Source organism: Mustela putorius, unplaced genomic scaffold (genome assembly GCF_011764305.1).
Source record: "Mustela putorius furo isolate JIRA1106 unplaced genomic scaffold, ASM1176430v1.1 tig00003853_pilon_pilon_pilon, whole genome shotgun sequence".
NCBI classification, from domain to species: domain Eukaryota; kingdom Metazoa; phylum Chordata; class Mammalia; order Carnivora; family Mustelidae; genus Mustela; species Mustela putorius.
Genome location: NW_025422005.1, coordinates 20,187,373 through 20,206,908, shown reverse-complemented (window position 1 = coordinate 20,206,908; position 19,536 = coordinate 20,187,373). Strand labels below are relative to the sequence as shown.

The following is a 19,536-nucleotide window of genomic DNA, read 5'->3' as shown; positions in this document are numbered from 1 at the left end:
GACTCCTCTCCCCAGCAGCCGGGCGCCCGCGTCGCTGCCGCCGCCGGAAGACTGACGCCCCCCGAAGCCCCTCGCCTGGCTCGGACCCACGGAGCCGGCAGCCCAGCACTCCGGTGAGTGGCGCCTCCTCCCGAGCCCTAGACCCCGCTGGGGACCGGCCGGCCGGGCTCTTTTGTGCAGCGCACCGGGGGGGGGGCCCGCGCCCCCTCCGCGCGCCCCGGTCCGGTCCGCGGGACCCGGTGGCTGCGGTGCCCGCGGTGCGATCGGTCTTTGTTTCCACCGGGGCCCGCGGCTCGGCTGGGCTCGGCTCGAAGCCTGGCAGGCAGCGCCGGGAAGGGGGAGGGGGAGGTGGACGAGAAGGGGGGGCGGGGAGGGGGGGTTCTCGGGTTTCCTGGCCGCCCCGCAGCTCCCCCGGCTCGGGGGCGAGGTGCGCGCCCAGCGCTGCCGCGCGCCCCCTCCTCCTTCCTCCTCCCTCGGTCTTTGGATTTAAAACTGCAATTTGCTCTCCAGCTTGCTGAGAATGTGGTGGGGGGGGGGGAGAATGAAGGGGGGACCGTGGGAGCGGAGAACAAGGCTGGATTTTAGGAACGGCGCTGGGAAAGGGGGAGACTGCGGAGGGAGGAGCCCCTCCCCTCCAACCCCCAAATCCCAAGGTTCCGCTGGTGCTCTGGGAGTTGAGGGGCGGGGACCTAATGACCCGGAGGGGGTGTGGGGCGGAGGAGGGATTTGGGGGTGGCCAGGGCCGGAGGGGTTGGGCCGCGTGCCCGGTTACCTGGCGAACAAAGTCGGCTCACTTTTGCATAAATAAATAAATAATCGCCTATCAATGCGTTTCCTCTGGGGCTCAGATTGAATTGGGCCCCCTCTTCCCCAGGGGGTGGGGTGCTGAGTGACAGCTGTCAGCCCCCTGGGCCGGGAGCTGGGGGTGAATTGCTGAATCCCTATGCCTTTTGGCTAAGGGCGCCTTCTCCTGCTGGGTCCTGGTCCCCGGGCAGAGCCAGAGGGGCAGGGGGCTGGCTCGGAGTCTAGGAAATAACCTTGTTTCCTGTTCTACAGGAAAAGGGACAGCGACCCAGAGTTTGGGGGCTGGGGATGAGGACTAATGGGAGCTGGAGGGGTTCCCTAGTAGCCTGACTCCCCCAGCCTCCTGCCAGGCGAAGGGGCCAGCTGAGGGAGGAAGGATGTGGGCCTTGCTGGCCGGAGGCGGGAGCTGGGGCTGTCCCTGAGGCGGGCAGCGGGCACAGAGCAGGAGGAGGGAGAGAGAGAGAGAGAGAGAAGCGGGGGCGGGAATTCTCTACCGCAGACCCTGGGGGCCAGGGCCAGATGTGGAGGGGTGGGGAGTCCCCCCTCCCTCCTAGCTTGGGGGCCCTGGGGCTGGGCTGGGAGGGGCTGAGCCTGGTGCCCTCGGTTCTGCACCAGTGCCTGACTGGCAGGGCCAGCTGAATTTGGGCCCAGGCGTCACCCTGGGAGGCAGGGCCAGGCTGCACCAGCCTGGTCCCTGAGCACAAGGAGGGACCCTTGGGGGGCCTGTGCCTGTCTGGCTGGGCAGGCGTTTCCCGCCGGACCAGTTGGTGTCAGGCGGGACTTGGCCCCAGCTCCCTGGGCAGAGCTCAGGGTGTGAGGACAAGCTTTGCCTCCGGGTCAGGGTGGCCACATTCTGTCCGCTGCTGCTGCTGCTGCTGCTGCTGCTGGCGGGGCGGGGGCATGTGCCCGGGCCTGGGCAGAGTCCTGCCAGGAGTATTTGGGGTGTTTCTATTGTTGGCTTGTTCCTGTTCCGTGTGGCCCCGCGCGTGTGTGTGTGTGTGTGTGTGTGTGTGTGTAGCTGTGTGAGCTGGGGCTTTCAAGTGAAAGATTACCAGTCTGTCCATTCCCCCCCACACCTCTCATGTGGAGGGGGGCAGGCTGGGTTGTGGTGGTGAGCTGTGGGGGGACCCCCCAGGTGGCATGTGCGTGCTGCTTGCCATCTCCCTCCTTTGAGCAGATGTATATTTATTTTTATAGCAATGGAAAATCAAACTGGATAGTAAGTTGAATTCATTTTTTTTCTCCTGCTGTGTCAATAGTTGGAATAACCCCCAGAGACTGGTGAACTTCTTGCCCCAGAGCTCCCACCCTTCTGAGGTTTGCATAGATCAGTGAGGGTATGAGCTTAGGGGGACCAGTGGGCACCAGTCCAAACCGTGACTCTTGTCCTTCTTGGTCTGGCACTGGGGCAGGTGCCTGGGTGGGCGGGTCCTCCCCCCTCCCCAGAGCCCCCTCCCCAAACCTGCCCCAGGCCCCAGGGTGTTGTCTGGCCTCAGCCATCTCCTTGGTCAGTACCTAAGCTGTGCCCAAACCCTTGGGGACGTTCTCCTGGTGGGCTCCCTCCTCCTGCCTGGGCTCCCGGCCCACGTGCTGATATTTATTTTCTGTAGTAAAATCCATTTTTAATGCCGTTACTTTTGAAATAATATAGAGAGAAACAAATGTGATGTGTTTAAGTTGCCCTCTGTGAGTTTTTAATGTGATCTATGGCTGAGGTAGTGATGGAAGGAGCTGTTGGGCTTGGAGAAATTTGGTGTCATAAAGAAAAAGAGCTTGCTGTTTATTACGGTTGCTGGCCTGGGGGGTCTGGAACAGGGTCGGGGGGCAGGGAGCCCCAGCACCCCCAGATGCTGTGGGTGGACAGCATAGCTTCTCAGTTTGGGGGTATGCACGTTACAGGGCTGTTTTGCATTGATTCCCAGACCTTGAGTGGGACTTTGGTGAGGGGGGCTTGGGGGTTGGGGGGCTCTGTTAACCCCATTCCACCTGCTTAGATCTTGGCAGGGAGGCTTTTGGACCCCCTGCTGAGCTAAAGTGGAGGTCTACTGTTGGGAGGTTGGACTTCAATCCTACAGGAGATTAAGGGGTGGAATCGCCACCTGAGGTTGTAGCTGTATTCCAGGCTTGAGGAGCCAAATGTCCCTGGCTGGAAACTTGGGGGGGTGGGGGGTCGGGGGGAGCTGCTGCTCTGGACTGGCAGAGCCCTAGAGGGACACTGCTGGTTCTCAGATCAGTCTGGAGCATTGACTTTGAGCCACTCCCTCCACTTGGCTTCTGTTTCCCATTGGCTAGGGGCTTTCTCATGGCTAACCTGATCTCCTTCATTTCCCTTCATACCCCCTATGTCCCCCCCCCCGCCCCCCGCTGACCCCCGACCAACTTTTTTGTTTTTTTGTGGAATACAGAGCTCTGTGTCTCATGCCAGTCACCCAGACCAGGGGGTGCTGTGCTATGCCTTCATACCAGATGCCCAGACACTTCTGGTCTGGTTGAGTGAGGTCAAGCAGACTCACTATTATGGGATGGAGACCAGCTCTGTCTCTGGGCCCCCTGGGTCTCTTGGGACAGCTCCGAAGAAAGGGGAGCCAGGATGGGGAATGCAGGAGGGAGCAAGGATAACATTGTTGCTAATGCCAGCAGATGGGCCCCCCCAGGGAGAGAGCTAGGGGACTGAGCGAGGAGAGGGGAAGAGAGACCCAGACAGCCACATGCCAGGTAGAGAAAGGGAAAGATGGTGGCAGAAGCCAGTGATGAGGGAGTGAGAGAGCAAACAGTAGAGGGGAAGAACCAGGATCACAGCCCCTGGAGGTGGGGCCCAGGGGACCAAGAAGGCCCTAGGCATGTGCCATTCGCTACCCCACAGCCTGGAATGAGCAGGCATTGTTTTTGGAGGAGAGACAAGCAAATGTCTCTGGGAAGAAGGAGGAGGACAGGTGGACTAGAGAGGGAAAGACGCCCACAGGAGGAGGGAGAATAGGGATCCAGGGGGATTCCAGGGGTCACTTGTCTAATGGTCCTGCCCCAGGGTAGCCTCTCCCTTCTGCCTTCTCCAAAAGTCTGGGAACAGAGCAGAGCTATTCTTTGGACTGGGGGGCGGGTCCTGAGGCAGGTAGGTGCCCACAGGTTCTGTGTGCTCCATGCCAAGAGGCACCTGGGATTTTAAAGGCGGGGAACATTAGAGTCCCAGAGATGCCAGGGGTATCGTCCATTGGACCCCCTCACACATTGTTTGAAAGGAGAAATCCCAGTCTAGGGAAGGGACTCATTTGCTCAGGGTCACAGATACTTGGCAATGCCAGGCCTGGGACCTAGGCTTTTTGCACTCTAGCAGTCTGTAGTTAGAGAATAAGGACAGCTGCAGGGGGCCTCCTGGGTGCAGAGGGGGCCTGGAGCCTGGAGAGAGGAGCAGGCGGGCACCCTTGTGGCCAGAGTCCCCCCAGGGGAGGGGGAGGCGCCGCTGCCGGGAGAGAGAGGGAGGGAGGGGAGAGAGGAGGGGAAACAGTGAGTCAGGCTTCCAAGAGCTGAGGATGAGAGAGCCAGGGCTGGGAGGGAGAGGGCAGGGAGGACTGCTCAGAAGCTCAGAAAGGGAGGGGGCCCAGCCGGGGGCAAGGAGAGCTCTAGAGGGAGGGAGCCGGCCTCTGGCCCTGGCCCAGCAGTAGGGCTGTGCAGCGGGAGCAGCCAGTATGGACTTTGCTCATGGTAGGTCAGCGTCCCTTTCTCTGTGATTCCACACCAGGGTCTCAGGAGGAATAACTGTGACCTCCCATCCCTTCCTCAGTTTCTCCATCTGTTGTGGGACTGTGGGATTTGGACTGTTCTCGGAGAGAGAATGGGGGGCACAGAGCAGACTGGGAGGGTACTGAGGGATGTCACATAGCTCCTGGCTGGGTGCTGGAGGTCCTCTTGGAGCCTGCCACCAGCACAGGGCAGGGCACATGTCTCTGGGGTGGGGCGGCTTCTTGAGTCGTCTGAGTTGCTGGGTGGGAGAGTGGGGGTGGCAGGCCATGTGTGCTAGGGTTTGCTCTGTACGTGCGTGTGTGTGTGTGTGTGTGTGTGTGTGTGTGAGAGAGAGAGAGAGAGGATGAGGTGCTGGCCTGGCAGTGGTAGGTAGGCTGCATGGGGCCTCTCAGAATGGCGAATGCCTAGACAGGATCAAGGTCCCCACATGCCCAGAACCAACCTCCACTTGGGGATGGAGGAGATATTCTTATATCTCCCCCCTCAAATCCCTATGGGTCCGAGGTTCTAGAGAAACTGGGAGGCAGGAATGGCCCCTGTGGGAGCTCCACATACCTAGAGCTGGGAAGAGAACTAGAGACATCCCCAGGGACTGCCTGGAAGGGAAGAGAGAAGGACCCCCCTCCCACCCAGCTGACAAGAAACTGTGAGCTCTTAGCCCCTTCCCTCTCCCTTATCCTGGCACCCCCCCAACCCCTCCCTCCCGGATCCCAGAATCTCTGCCATTGGCTAGGGGATAAGGAAGGTGGGCACTGAAGATCCCTCCCCTGCAAGGCCTAGCTTTGGGGGGCCGGTGTTGTTGAAGTGAGGCCCCTTGCCTCCCCCCTTACCTACCCATGCACAGACTCAGCTGCAGGGAGGCCCTGCTTTCTCTCCTCTTTCTGCTCTGGGGTCCTTGGCCTGGGAGCCCAGAGGAGGGGCCGCTTCTGCAGCTGGCTGGCCCCGAACTCCCAGCTCAGCCCAGCTGCTACTGAAGCTTCCAGAAGCTGCAGCTCTGCATCACGCTCCCCCCCCACCCCCTGAGCCAGGAGAGGCCTTTGCTGACCTGGGGGAGGGTACCTTGGGGAGCGAGTGGGCACCCTTAGAAGGACTAACACAGACAACCAGACAGATGGGTGGTGGAACAGATGGACAGAGACACCCACGCACAGGCAGACGGAGAGAGACGGACAGATGGACCAGGACAGGGAGAGATGGACAGACAGAGGTGCTGGCAGAGAGAGGAGGAGTCAGAAAAATGGAAGAGCCTGGGGAGAGAGAAACAGACAGAGAGACTGAGACATGGAAACACAGAGATCCCAGAAGGGAGACAAGGTGACTGAGATAGGAGGAGGAGAGACTCAGGGAGAGGGTGAGAGACAGGAAGAGATAAAGAAAGGGGAAACCCAGACATAGAGAAAGAGAGAGAGGAGAGGCGGAGAGGCTTGAGGCTACAGACCACAAACAGGGATTTGATGAGAATCTGGAAGGTGTTTTCTCCTGCTTCCCTCCCCAAACCCTTGGGCCAGCCAAGTCTCCATTCCTTCCACCCCCGGCTCAGTTTCCAGCTGCTAAAGAGGTCAGAGAGAAAGAGAGAGAACAAGAGAGGGAGAAGCACGCAGAGAGACCCCCTCCTCCCTGCTTTCTTTGTAGGGGAGGGAGTTACTCAGAGCAGTTTTCCCAGCCCTGACCCCTGCTCCAAGATGGACATATCACTTGTGTCAGAAAATATCACACTCATCACTCACTGGGTGTCTCCTTGTGTAAATGCACTCCCATCTTCATACCTGTCCGCACAGGCCTACACACACACACACACACACACACACACACACACACACACTGTGACGTGAATCTCTACCCTCACACTCATCCCTCATCTCACAGTGTAACTGGGGAACGCATACCTATACTTCCTCATCCCTAAAGGCAGTGACACGCATGCCTCGTCATGGGGTCCCAGGACGTGCTGACACATGCATGCACACAGTCACACCTTCACCCAGACAGTGGCGGTCACGCCAGAGCAGAGGGAGGGCTCTGCCTGGAGGTGAAGTTCAGTGGTCCCAGGTGTCAGTGTGAGGGTGGCGTACCCTCCTGCTCCTTCCCAGCCGGCAGTGGGGGGAGGCTAGGGGGCCATCTCGGTGAGCGGGAGCCTTCCTCAGGACTTGGCTGGTGGGCTGAGTGACGGGAGAGACACTCTCTGAGCGCTGGGGAGGCTGCGTGTGTGCACCACCTGCAGACATGTGCACGTATGTCTGGGTACAGCGTGGCGGGTGCCTGTGACGGTGGGTGTGAGGAAGAGATGATCGTGTGTGAGGTGGGACATGGGCGTGACGGGGAGATCCAAGGTGCGTGGAGCGTGTGGGGGTGTGTGCGATGGCTGCTCGTCAGGCATGTGTGTGCTGACGTGTGTGCCTGTCACAGGTGTGTGCTGCCACCTGGGTCTGCAGAGTTGGGGGGGTGTCGTGAGTGTGTGGACGCACAGGTACAGGGCCCTGGGGGCGAGCTGCATGTGTGTGAGGGTGCAGTGTCACGCAGATGTGAAGGTGTGGGGGGGGGTGCGTGTGGGTGTAGGCAGTGTGCGCGTGTGTGCGTGTGTGTGTGTGGAGGGGGTAGCTGCCTGGGTGAGGCTGCAAGCTTGCAGCCAGGCTTGGAGGGCTGTTTTCTGAGGCCAGGATGCTGCTGGAACAGAGGCCATCCGCACGAACACACGCGAAGGGGCTCTGAGGCTCACAGTTGGGCACTGACCCACACAGACGCACAAGGACAGACATACCCGCCCCTGTCCTCCCTCTTCCTCTCTCCTGGCGTCAGTGGTTTTCAAAGGAGCCTCCATGAGGACTGTTTGCTGTGCAGCTCCCCCCAGCCCCCAGCCTGGGCCTCTTCAAACACAGTGATGCCCTCCAGGCAGCTTTGTGGAAGCTCCTGCCTCAACCATCTGAAGGCAGATGGGTGGGTTGAGATCCGCTGCTGCCCCCCAGGGAGCGAGGAGGCGGCTCTGCTCCTCTGGCCTGGGCGCAGGCTGAGACAGATGGACGAACCCCCCCTTCCCCGTTCTCCACACCCCCTCTCAGGGTCTGGGGGTGGGCAGGCACCCTCCCCCACCAAAGAGGGGTTCCAGCAGGCGGCCCCTGAGCAGAGGCTAGGACTCTGCCCGTCATCTCCCCAGAGGGGCACCTATCCTCACCCTGAGCCCTATCTCGTGTCTAAGCACAGGGGCCCAACTGTAGCCCCCAACACCTGAATATCCAGCTGCCCCTCCTCTGCTTACCGCTCCAACACCCCTAAACACACCACTGCTCCAGCTACAAACACTTCCACACATATCCACCCTTCCAACACCCCACTGCCCCATATATACACCTGGCCCCAGCATGCCCCAAACACACAACCACCACACACCTTCCCCCCCACACACACAGTTATAGCCCTAGTCATGAACCCAAACCCAGATTCTTAGGATCCCCAGCATCCACCCAACACATACAGACACACATTTATTAACTCCCTCTTGAGCCCCCCACCTCCCTGGATACACACAGGACCCCAGAGCAGCCCTAACACCTTCCCCGTACTCGAACTTTCCCCAACACCTCACCAGACGCACACTCAGACTCTCCCTACAGCCCTAGCGTTTCTCCCAGCTGCAGCCCCACACCTCCCCGAACACACCAACCAACCCCTACACCTTTCTGGACACACAGCCTCCCCCACTCACCACACACACGCACACTGCCTGCTCAACACCCACTCAAACAAGAACACCCTCTTCAGCCCTACCATATACCTTGAACACAGACATAGCTTCGGTTCTGCTTCACTTCTAAACAGATAATGTCCCCCCAGCTTCTCATACCTTCCCAGGCATGTGCATGCACACACCCCTGCACACACACGCACACTCCCCCATAGACCCAGCACTTCAACAGGCTGTCCCCTGTATGTCCCCAGCAAGCCCCAGCTCCAGTCCTTTCCTTGGCCATCTCAGGGCCCAGGGACAGCCCCACACCTTGCAGCTCTGTCCTACCCCCGCCCCCCAACATACCTCAACTCAGTTCCTCTGTAGCTCTCACCCCCAACCCCACACATGCCAGCACCCCCCCACAGCACTCTCCATCACAGCTCCCCCACTCCACATCTTGTCCAGGCCCCCTCCCCACCACACACACCCTCCCAGACAGCCTCAGCCAGCCCTGCACACACACTTGCTTGCTCTTGTAGCTGTCTCTCCCTCTCTGCTGTCCAGTCCTCCCCCACTTCCCAGAGCCTCCTCTGCCTGGGGAGGCATCTCTGCCCCCCCCCCTGCCCCAGGCCTTTCATTCCTGGACAGTGAGGCTGTGCATCTGGTTCAGAGCTGCCCCACCCAAGACCCTGTGCTCTGGGCATCCTGGCCTGGGCTTTGGGGGTTTGGGGCCTCTTTTGGGGGCTCCTGGCACCTGGTCACCCTGGTCTCTCAGCCAAGAACTCGGAGTACCCAACCCTGCCCCGGCTCTGGCATGTATGCTGGGGGTGTGTGTAGGGGGATTTACCCCGGCCTGCACATTCTCAGGTGCTTGCCAGCCTGCCCCCCCACCCCCACCCGGGCTTACCTGAGAGGGACATTGGGCCTGGGGCTTCAGGGAGAGAGATGGGTGAGATGTTGGCTTGACATGCCCCCCCCCCCCAATCTGGGCTTCGGGACTTGGTCTCCCTGGGAGTCAGTTCCGACAGTGAAGGTTACTTTACTAGATGCATGATTTTAAACGGAATCTCCACCATCTGTTCCACCCCCTAATTACAGATGCACAGAATCCGCCTCAGAGGGCAGCGTGAGGGGAGTGATTTAGAGGCTGAGCTGCTTCTGCCTGCATTAGGGCTGGGAAGATGGGGGGGGCTCTGGGTATTGCTTGCAGCCCCCCACATCCCATCTCTTTCCCAGGGGCCCCTCATGCCTTTTCTTGCTGGGAGAAGGCTCGGAGAAAGTTTCCCCCAACCCCCAAGATCTGAAAGAGGAAGCCACTGCATTACTGAGGGAGGGGTCCCCAAGATACCGCCTGTGTCCCAGGCCCCAAGTCCTGGGATGCCGGCTCCATTAGAGCCTTAAAAAATTCAGTGGATCGATCTCCTGCCTGTTTCTTTGCCCTGGGGAGCCACAGACTCTGGCCCGGCCCAGCTGTCTGCCCACCCCAGGGGTAGCCGAGATCGGTGAGGCAGAGCGGGGGTCAGAGCGGAGAGGTGGGAGCAGGTGGGAGAGGTGGGAGCAGAGAGGGGGCCTCTCGGTTCCAGCAGCAAAGGACACGGGCTGGCATACCAAGACCCAGCAGGTGTGTTCGCACATCTGTGCCCCTCCACCTTGGTGCCACTGTGATGCCTAACCCCAGTTTGAGCCGTGCTTTGTGGGGCTAGACCAGCCCTGGGAGCCAGAGGGGCCAGGGCCTGAGCTCTCAGGGTTCCGAGGGTGACCAGAGGGTCACCGGGCTACATACACTCTGAGGACCAGTCCGCCTTTGCCCACAGGTGCAAGGGACCTGGCCCCCAGCCCGCTTGGTGGTGGCAGTGGCGGGCACACTGCGGTAGATGCTGGAGCATTCACTGCAGGGAGAAAGGGAGCGAGGTTGGGCTGGAGGAATTTTAAAGATTGCTGCAGGCAGGAGGGTCTCTGGAACCCCGTGGAGCGGGCAGTCATGCAGAAGTAATCCTATCGCCGCCTGCCTGGAGGAGTGGAGGGGAGAGGGGCCAGGGAGGGGAAGGATGGAGCAGTAGCCCCGTTCCCACCTCAGCCCCTGCCCTAGCCAGCTGCGGAGGGCGCCAAGGACCCTGGGGGCCTTCCCGGAGGAGGCACCTTGTCTCCTCCATTCCGCTGTGGCATGTGCCCCCTGGAGGGGCAGTGCTGCAGCTGTTGCTCAGCTCCAAGCTCCGGGTATTATAAATAATGCAGCTCAGAGGTGGGGGCCAGCTCAGCCCCCGGTCACCTTGGGTCACCCAGTGTGATGTCTCCAGCTGGCCGGCCTGTGGCAGAGCCCCTCTCCCTTCCAGCCTGCTCCTCCTCTTCCGCTGTGTGAGTTTGGGCCAGAGGCCCAGCCTCTCTGGGCTGGGGTTGTGGGGCCGGGGGGCGGGGGGGGCAAGGAATGTGGAAGAACCCAGAAAGCCCTGTCCTTTTGTCCCACCCCCAGCCCTCACAGGTTAGCTGGTAGCTTGCTCAGCCAATCCAGGCTGGGAAGGGCAGGCCTGCTCTAGTGGGGCCTCACCCATTCTGCCTCCTCCATTTTGCAGATGGAGTCACCGAGGCCAGAGAGGGAAGGATGGCCAAGGCCAGCCAGCTGATGAACCCCTCCTTCCCGCCCCATTCTGCTGTCACTCAGGCTCTTCTCAGCCTCAGCTCAGCTAAGAGCAGGGCCTGGGGGGGGGGTGGGCGGGGGATGTTTGGGAAAGTGGTTGCGGCTGAGAGGTTGCCATGGCGATGCTGCAGGATGCCGAGCTGAAGTGGGGGTCCTACAGGGTCTCTGGGGCCCCCAGCTCCACACCCCTGTGGTCTTCTCTCCATCTCCTGTCCCCCACCCAGATGCCTGTCAGGCGGCTTCGGTGACAGGCCGGGTGGGTGACAGGTGGTGCAGGTGATGGGCTGGGTGGGTGACGAGCTGGGTGGGTGACAGGTGGTGCGGGTGCGAGGCAGGCAGGTGACAAGCTGGGTGGTGACGGGCCCTGCTGATGACAGGCAGGGGGTGTGGTTGGCGAGGATGCCGTCTCCTGGCTGGTGGCCTGTTGGAGCCCCCCGCCCTCATGCGTGTGCACACACATAGACTCTGGGCGCAGAGCTTGGGGCTAAGATACTAATGAGGCTTATTACGTGTGGAGGGGCAGGTGCCCAAGCTCACTAATGAGAGGCCTTTAACAAATAGGGGAGACAGCTGGGGGCTTCAAGGAATTTGGCTGGCCCTCCTGAGCTGAGGCCCTGGGGGTCCCAATCTGGCTGGAGGATGGCTCATTCTCCAGCCAGGTTGGGACCCCTCCTCACCTCCCTTGAGGCTGCTTGGGTTCGTGTTAGTGCTACCATGACAGGAAAGCTACCATCGTTCAAGCATTTCCTCTCCCGCACCAAACCCTAGGTGCCTGTTCTCTTTTCAGCTCGACCAGTTACAGGAGGGAGGCCCCATTACCCATTCTACAGATGCACAAACTGAGGCTGAGAGAAGGCAAGGGACTTTTAACACAGTTTCTGTTACAGCTGGAATTTTAATTCCGGTCTTTCTGTCTGTCCCCAGAACATGCCCTTAACCACCCCACCAAGAAAACTCAGGTTTTAGTCCAGACTCAGACCCTCTTTCAGGGCGTCAGTTTTGCACTTCTGGAAAACAGATGTGTGATGGAGGGGTACTCACCATAAGATCATCAGGTCTGTCTTGGGAGGCTTTGGAGGGCTCTGCCAGGTACCTACCTGCCTCAGTGTCACCCCATGTGGCCCAGATTCTGGACTGGAGAGAGGGCAGGGCTAAATGCTGAGAGAGCTGAGCTGAAGAGGGGACACCTGGGATATATGAGCCATTTCCTGCCCTGGGCGATGGGGAGACCAAGGCCTGGAGAGGAGCAGCAACCGCCCAAGGTCACACACTAGGTGCGCTAGAGGGCCGCGTGGGATCCCAGGTCTCCCTGCCGCTTGAGAGGGCAGGGCAGGGTGTGGTGCTTGGTGGGGAGAAGGCCTCCTCCTGGGCCCCACCCACCAGCCTTAGCTTCTGCCCTGGAGATTGTGAGCCCCCAGCTCCTAGAAGGGTTGTAGGGGGCCGTTGGCTGCGTCTTTAGGGCCATGCCCCCTCCCCATCAGTCTGGGTCCACAGTGTCAGTTGATCCCCTCCCTTTGGAACCCATTGGGGTGGAAACTCCCTGGCAACACCTGATGGATGGATTAGGACCCTGACATTGGCCTGGGGCCACAGCATGACCCTGGAGGGACCAGGCTGGGGCTGGGGGCTTGGAGGGGAATTTAAGAGAGAAGAATTAGGCTCATAAATCTTGGAGCAACTCAGTTCTCCTCCTCCTCGACCTTAATCTCTTACCAAACCTGCTCTCCAGCTGTGCATCCAAGACTGGGGCTTGAGGGACTCCTCCTTCCCATACCCTTTACCCTCCAACTGATGTGCAGCCCTTCCTGGAGTCGTAGGTACCTCTGACAGGGAAGAAAGAGTTGCAGGATTGGGCAGGATTAAGACCTTGCGTGTCCAGGCTACTGGATTTGGCTTCAGATTCATAGTGGCAGGTAGGGCAGAAGGCTTCAATGCCTCAGTTTCCCTAGTCTTGAGTTTTAAATCCTCTCTTGGTGCCTGTCCGCTCAATCAGGAAGGAACATTAAAACCAAGAGGGATTTTGCAGCTGCAGGACACAAGGCCCTGTCCTCAGAAGCCCCAGTCTGAGATGAGAAGCACAGCCCTGGCCTTGGGAGCCCTCAAACCCAGAGGTGAGGTCTAGAATCCAGTCTGGGCGTGTGCTGAGGTTCAGGTGGGAAGTGGGTGGTGCCGGGTAGCTGGCCTGTGATGGTTTTCTGAAGCAAAGGCTTTGGCTAGGGGGAGGCCCAAGGTGGGGGGGTAGGTTAAGGGGGTTGGTTTGCCTAGGAGCTTGGAGAGCCATCTTGGTTGGGGGGTGGCTGGAAGTGTCGGCTTTCCCACAGGCCTGGGCAGCATTAAACTGAAGTTCTGGGGCCTTCTTGGCTCCCCAGGGAACCCACTGCTGCCTGGCCCTGGGGACCCAGGCGTCCTGGCGGGTGAGGGCGGGTCTCCAGCAGGCGTCCTGCCAAACCCCGCAGCCTGCTCACTAGGAATCTTGTTGCTGAGAGATGGAAAATCCCGGGCCGGGCCTGCAGCTCATCCCTCCCCTCCGGGAGGAGGAGGGGCCCAAAGACTCCTTCCTGCATTTCCCCCCTCCCATCTGGGGCTGGGCTCTCCTTGGTAGTGGGTGGGGCTGGGGGGCCCAGGACAGGCCTCTAAGGCTCTCCGTCACATGTCCTGGAGCCCAGCCCAGCCCAGCCCGCAGTGGGCACCAGGGCACTCCGGAGGCAGAATGGGCCTGGTGCGGCTGAGAAGAGGTGGGGGTGGGGTGCCAAAGCCAGAGGGGGCCTGGATGGGGGCCGAGCCTGGCCCTGGCCCCACTGGCTCCCCCAGGGCGGAGGGTGAAGAGTTGGTTCTCTCCTTGGACAGGAAGACGAATGATCCCATTATGGGAGCGTGATTTTATTCCACGTGTCACGGAGTCTGAGATTAACTTGCTCACCAGTCTGTGACAAACCCCTCACACCCTCACACCCAACACACACACACACACACACAGACACACATATCCTTGGTCTTACTAACGCACATCCCACAGGCACAGATAAACATTTCCATAATACAACACACAGCAGAGTCTCACACACAGAGACACAAGCAGACACTCACACTTAGCTCTAGACCCACAGCCTCAGAAGCACAACATTCCCTCACACCGAGGCCACACAGACCCACGGCTCCAAACAGGCCGCCCAGGGGGATGCTTGCAGCCCTACCGGGACAGGGACAGGCACAGGCCAAGAACGCCCAGTGCCCTGTAGACACAGATAAACTTAGACACACACAAACCCAGACACAGTCATGCGGACAGGCACAGACCAACAGCCACACACACTGAGACAAAGGCCCAGATACATACAGAGACAAAGACAGGCACAGACACACAGCCGGCGGTGCACACACAGGCACAGGCGTGCACACCCGGACACAGACAAAGACAAATAAATGCCCAGAGGTTTAGCTGTGGACAGATGTAAGGAGCACGCACATCTGGGCCTCCTCGACCTCCTTGCCCGGGGACATGGTAATCTGGCGCCTGTGGCTCCAGGGAGAACTCTGAGGAATCTCTCAGTCGGAGCCCCCCACCCTGGGCCCAGGGCCAGCCCCCCCAACTCTGGCACAGGGCCCGTGGTCGAGGCCACGGCAGCCACACCCTCAGTGGAGCTCCAACATCTCTACCCTGCCCTGCCTGTCGGACACATACAGGCCCGCCGTCTCCCCCTGCACAGGCTTAGCGCCGCACCCCCCTGCCCACACAGCGTTTCTCACTCGCACCGCCCCCCAGTAGTCCCCTTCTTTCTGGTTGTCTCTCTCAGCCACTCCCCGCCCCCCACCCCGAGCACACATGCACCGCCTTGAGCACCTACACCCACAACCCTCACGACACACACCCTCACCTGTTCTCACTCAGACCCACCAATCCAACATGCGGGCTCTCTCCTTCCTGTGTGCCCTCGCCTTCTTCTCCATGGACCCCCCCAAGCCCATATACGGGCACTCCTTTACATCCTCACCTTCTCCCTCACAGACTCATTCACAAATGCAGCACACACACACTCCCCGACACACATCCTCACCACTTTCTCACATGCGTGCGCGCGCACACACACTTTCAGAGCCTCCCTCACACCATCGCTTTCCTTCCTCTGTCTCTCACAAACACTCCCTCTGCCAAGAGTGTAGCTCTGCCGCAGAACAGCCCCTGACAGCATTTGTCACTGTTCTCCACCACGTCCTTGGCCTTTCTGGCCTCGGTCCCTTCTCCTCCACCTCCAGCCCCGGACACTGCGGCCTTGTGTTCTTCTGTCATTGCTCTCTTTAGCCAACAAATATACACGGAGCATTCAATCAACGGTGCTGATTGGGCCCTGATTATTGGTTAAGCACTGGGGACCCAGGGGACACAGGTCCTTCCCGCATAGAGTTCTCAATTTTGTGACTGGTTTGTTTGTTGCTTATCTCACCTGATGAGATTTTTAAGGTAACCCTTGGTCTTGTATGTTGAGGGATGTGTAGGAATTCACAGGAGAAGTAGGGGCAAAGTGTTCCAGACAGAGGGAACATCATATGCAAAGCCTGGAAGTAAATCAAGGTACGGTATGGCAGGAGCACAGGGGCAGTGTTGAGACTAGAGGAGAAGATGCATAGAGAGCAGAAGCCGGGTGTCCCAGACTTCAGATGCCTTGCTCACAGGTTTGGATCTCATCTAGTGGGCCACAGGGACTCATGGGAAGACTTTAGAGCCAAGACAAGGTGGGGAGAGATGGGAGGCAGGGAGGCTAGTTGAGAGGCTTGAGGAGTCCAGATAGGAGATGATGCTGGTCTGATCTAGAGGAGGCAAATGGGATGGGAAAAGAGAGACTCATTTAGGAGCAAGGACCGGTGGTGTCCCAATTCCTGAGCTGTGACCTTGGGAAGGTCCCACAGCCTCTAAGTTAGGCCCATCAGCTGAGGATGGGACAGAACAGGAGCCGGGCTCCTGGGTAGTAAATGCCCAGTCGGTGAGAACCACTATTGTCAGTATCCATGGGACATGGGGGACATCGAATGAAGAGGTGATTTCGTGAGCACCTACTGCATGCTAGTACTGTGCGGGGGCACAGAGGTGTGGTCTGTGACTCTGGGCACTTCACACACCCGAGAACCACAGGAGACAGGAGAGAGCTGAGCATGGAGGGGAAGGCAAAGCACCCTGGAAGATTAAAGAAGGACGAGGCAGCACATGGCAGGGTCTGGGTGGCTCATGGTGGCTCTGGCATTGAGCCAGACCGTGAAGAGGCTGGTTGAACTTGGGCAGGTGGAGGTGGAGGGAGAGCTTCGGGACCGTGTGGACAACAGCCCGAGGGCAAACCAAGGAGTCTAATCTGGCCCCTGTGGGAGACACAAGATTGGGGAGTCTTGGGGTAGAATCATAGAGGAGGGGCCTTGGCGGCCAGGCTGGGGTGGTCAGCATGGGGTGGATCTGTGGTGGTGACGTGGAATGGGCCCATGAGAGACTCCCTCCAGGCGCTGCTGCTAAGCTGTTGCTCAGACAAATGCCTTGCCCTCTTTGGTCTCAGTGTCCCCATCTATGTGATCAGGTGATCAGTGCTATACAGGAGGAGATCCTGGTATGACATCCCAAGGGTTGGTCTAGCCATCTTTGCAGGACATCTTCTGGCCTGGGATTCTGGGCCCCAGCAGTGCTTTTTTCCTGAGCATTTGGAGCAAAAGAAAGGAGCAAATTGAGGGGTTCCCCAGAGACAGATTTGAGGTCTTCTGAGCAAGAGACCCAGGAGCTTAGCATGAAAAGAGGGGCATTTTTGCCAGGGTCTGACTCCAAGTCCCAGAGGTAACCTAGAAGAGAAGGCCAAGGTCCCTCTTCCCTTCTGCCCTGACCCACGCAGTGGTAGATGTGGGCCATATGCCCAGGAGGGCACAATGCCCAGGCCCTGGCCCAAGGGGTGTCAGGACCCTTCCTGCCCACTAAGGGAGGAGCAGGGCTGGAATTCAGGAATGTGGCCTAGGGCTTGGAATCCCCTGGGGTTGAGGAGCCAGGAGGCCCTTCTCAGGCTGGTGGAGGCACGTAAATGCCTGTGCGTTCCACCATTGATACCTGGGGTCACCAGAAGTTGTGGTATAAGGCATGTTCTGTTGACCAACCCCCCCCCCGCCCCCACAGCTGCCCTGGATCCTAGCTGCAAGGGGCCCTTTAAGCATCTTACCTGTGAGGTGGGGCTGGTAGAGAATTAATTTCCTGTGCTATTTTAATTTTGCTGTATTTAATTTTCTGTTTATTTTAATTAATTAACGGCGGGTAATCGTCTATCCTAACTTGCTGCCTCTGGCTCCTCTTCCTTTTCGGAGGGGTAGAAGGCCAGGCCAGGTAACTGCTGAGTTAGTCTTGGGGGAGAGGGAGAGCCCTGGGGGCATGTCCCTGTTCCCCTTTGCCCTTCTCAACCCAATGGTCTTCTCCACTCTCCCTGGCTCTCCTCCAAAGGGCCCTCCCCACCCTCCCTCACTTGTGGTCCCTCCTACTCCTCCCTCCCCTCTCCCCAGTATGGCTCCAGGGCTCCCTGTGCAGTAACTTGGTGAAGAGAGGCCTGGCACAAGGCCCCTGCCTCCCTCCCCCACCTCCCCAACAAATAGATTTTAATGTCATAGGGTGGTGGTTTAAAGGATAGGGAGCTTGGCTTGCAACCCGTGCTATACTTAAGGGCTGGTTGGGGAAACTTTCAAAGAGGGGATCTGCTTTAATGGCAGCCCCCTCGCCCACTCCAGTGCCCACAACAGCATACCCATCTGTGTGGTCAGGCCTGTAGGATGCTGGCATGTCCGTCCATCTGTGAACACATCCTTGGCACGTTTTCAATTATTGGTTAATCTCTAGAATGGACTCTCTAAAGGAGGATGATCCCCTATAGAGATGAGGAAGTGAGGTTCAGAAAGGCTAAGTGATTTACCCAAGGTCACACAGCAACTAAGAGTGGCAGGGCCTGGATTCTGGCTGTCATCTATCTGGCTGCAGAGAAAGTTAACAGTTGGAGGGAGGGGATGGGAAGTGGCTTGGGATTAGGGTAGGGGTATTAGGACCGGTAACTGGTGTCCTCTAACTTTGGACACTGTGGGGAGAGGAGGAATGGGTCCTTGCCACAAGGGGCTTCCTGAGGTATGAGGTCCGGCTTCCATTTTCCTGTGTGTCTTCAGTTTTCTGTTTGGATCTGAGGTTTGCTTTGTCACTCTCACTGTACCCTACCAGGGGGATCCTTTCGTGGCTAGGTGGAATCCATTTATCATATTCCAGGCACTTTTCTAGCTTTAGAAATAGATGCTCATTTAATCAGCTAGTAGCCCTGTCATTATCATCTTCATCTTGCATATCAGAAAACCGAGGCTTAGAAAGGTTAAGTAACTTGCCCAAGGTCCCACAGCTCGTACCTTGGGACAGCCTTTGAACTTGGAACACAGAGATCCAGAGTCCTTGTTCTGAGCTACCACATATCCTACCCTCTTCATGCTGTAGGTGGGAAATAGGAGCCCTGAATTCCCCAGAGATGTGGAATCTTGGGGGAGCCTGGAGCCTAAGTTGAAAGGGAGATGTGGCCCCACTCTCACCAACCCCAAATCTGCTAAGACCTGTTCCATGGGAGGAAGCAGTTAGAGCGTGAGGGTGGGCTTAGCTAGGAGGTGCAGATCAGCTACTGGAAAACCTTCCTTGGGGCCTGGATCACCTGCTGCTGTGCGGGCTGGGGTGGGGGGAGGGCAGTGAAGGTGGACCTCAGATGGCGCCCTCAGAGAGCTTGTCTCCCGACTGGAAAGACAAGGGAGGTGTGTCTGAACAGTTACCAGCAGTTGTATAAGACAACAGGAGAAAAACATCACAAAATGTGATGCAGAAGAAAAGAGTTTTGAGCTTTGGATCCCCATGTAACCTTAGTTACTCGACTCCTTTCTGAGCCTCGGTTACCCTGTTTGTCCAGGGGAAGTAAGCATGGCACTGACTCTAGGATTTGATGAGGCTCACATGAGATGAAGTGTGAAGGGTTTGAGCTCAGGAGCGGGGGCTCAGTGAACATCCCATCTAGATGCTCAGGTCCCACCTCTGGAGAAGGAAAGGGCCTCTCCCCGCCGCTCCACCCTGTCCCAGGTCTGCCCTTGGAGCAGATCAGGACAGGAACAGTGAGGGTGAGGAAGGCCATGAGCATCTCACCTTTGGAGTCAGGCCACTTGGGTTTAAATCCCAGAGATGCTGAGTCGCTTACACTGTCTGGACCTTGATTTCCTTGTCTGTAAAATGGGTATTATAATAGTGGCCCCCCCCTGTTGGCTGTTGTGAGTATTAAACTAGTTAATTCATTTATTCAGTAAGCAATAGTGAGCACCCGCTAGGTGGCAAGCATATTGCTACTCATAGCAAATAATAAGTGGTCAGTACATGTTAGCAGTCTTACTAGTATCCTCATTACATTAAGGGTGGCTTGTTCAGAGAGGAGGCTGAGGCTTTTAGAGGGGATGAGCGACACAGTAGAATGCTGTAGAAGTAACAACAGGCTGATTTATTATTGAGCGCTTACTATATGCCAGGCACATTAGCTCCTAAGGCAGGTACTTGTATTGTCCCCATTTTGCAGATAGGAAACAGGTTCAAAGAGGCATACAGACCTGCCCAGAGGAACACAGCTAGAAAGGGCTAGGGCTGGAAACTGAGAGACTCAGAAGCCAAGCTCTTAATTACAAA

At 58.2% G+C, this 19,536-nt stretch overlaps 1 protein-coding gene across 5 annotated transcripts in view; it reads left to right on the top strand.

Annotated features, from left to right (window-relative positions):
- The window catches only part of AHDC1 (AT-hook DNA binding motif containing 1), a 64,017-nt gene that overhangs the window by 678 nt on the left and 43,803 nt on the right, over nucleotides 1–19,536 (top strand). For 4 of the 5 annotated variants that reach the window (XM_004741063.3, XM_004741056.3, XM_004741058.3 and 1 more), the window contains exon 2: nucleotides 19–113. The gene's annotated coding sequence lies outside the window, so the exon portion shown is untranslated. Of the gene's footprint in view, nucleotides 1–15; nucleotides 114–19,536 lie in introns of all 5 variants that reach the window. The other variant, XM_004741057.3, reaches the window with a different exon arrangement.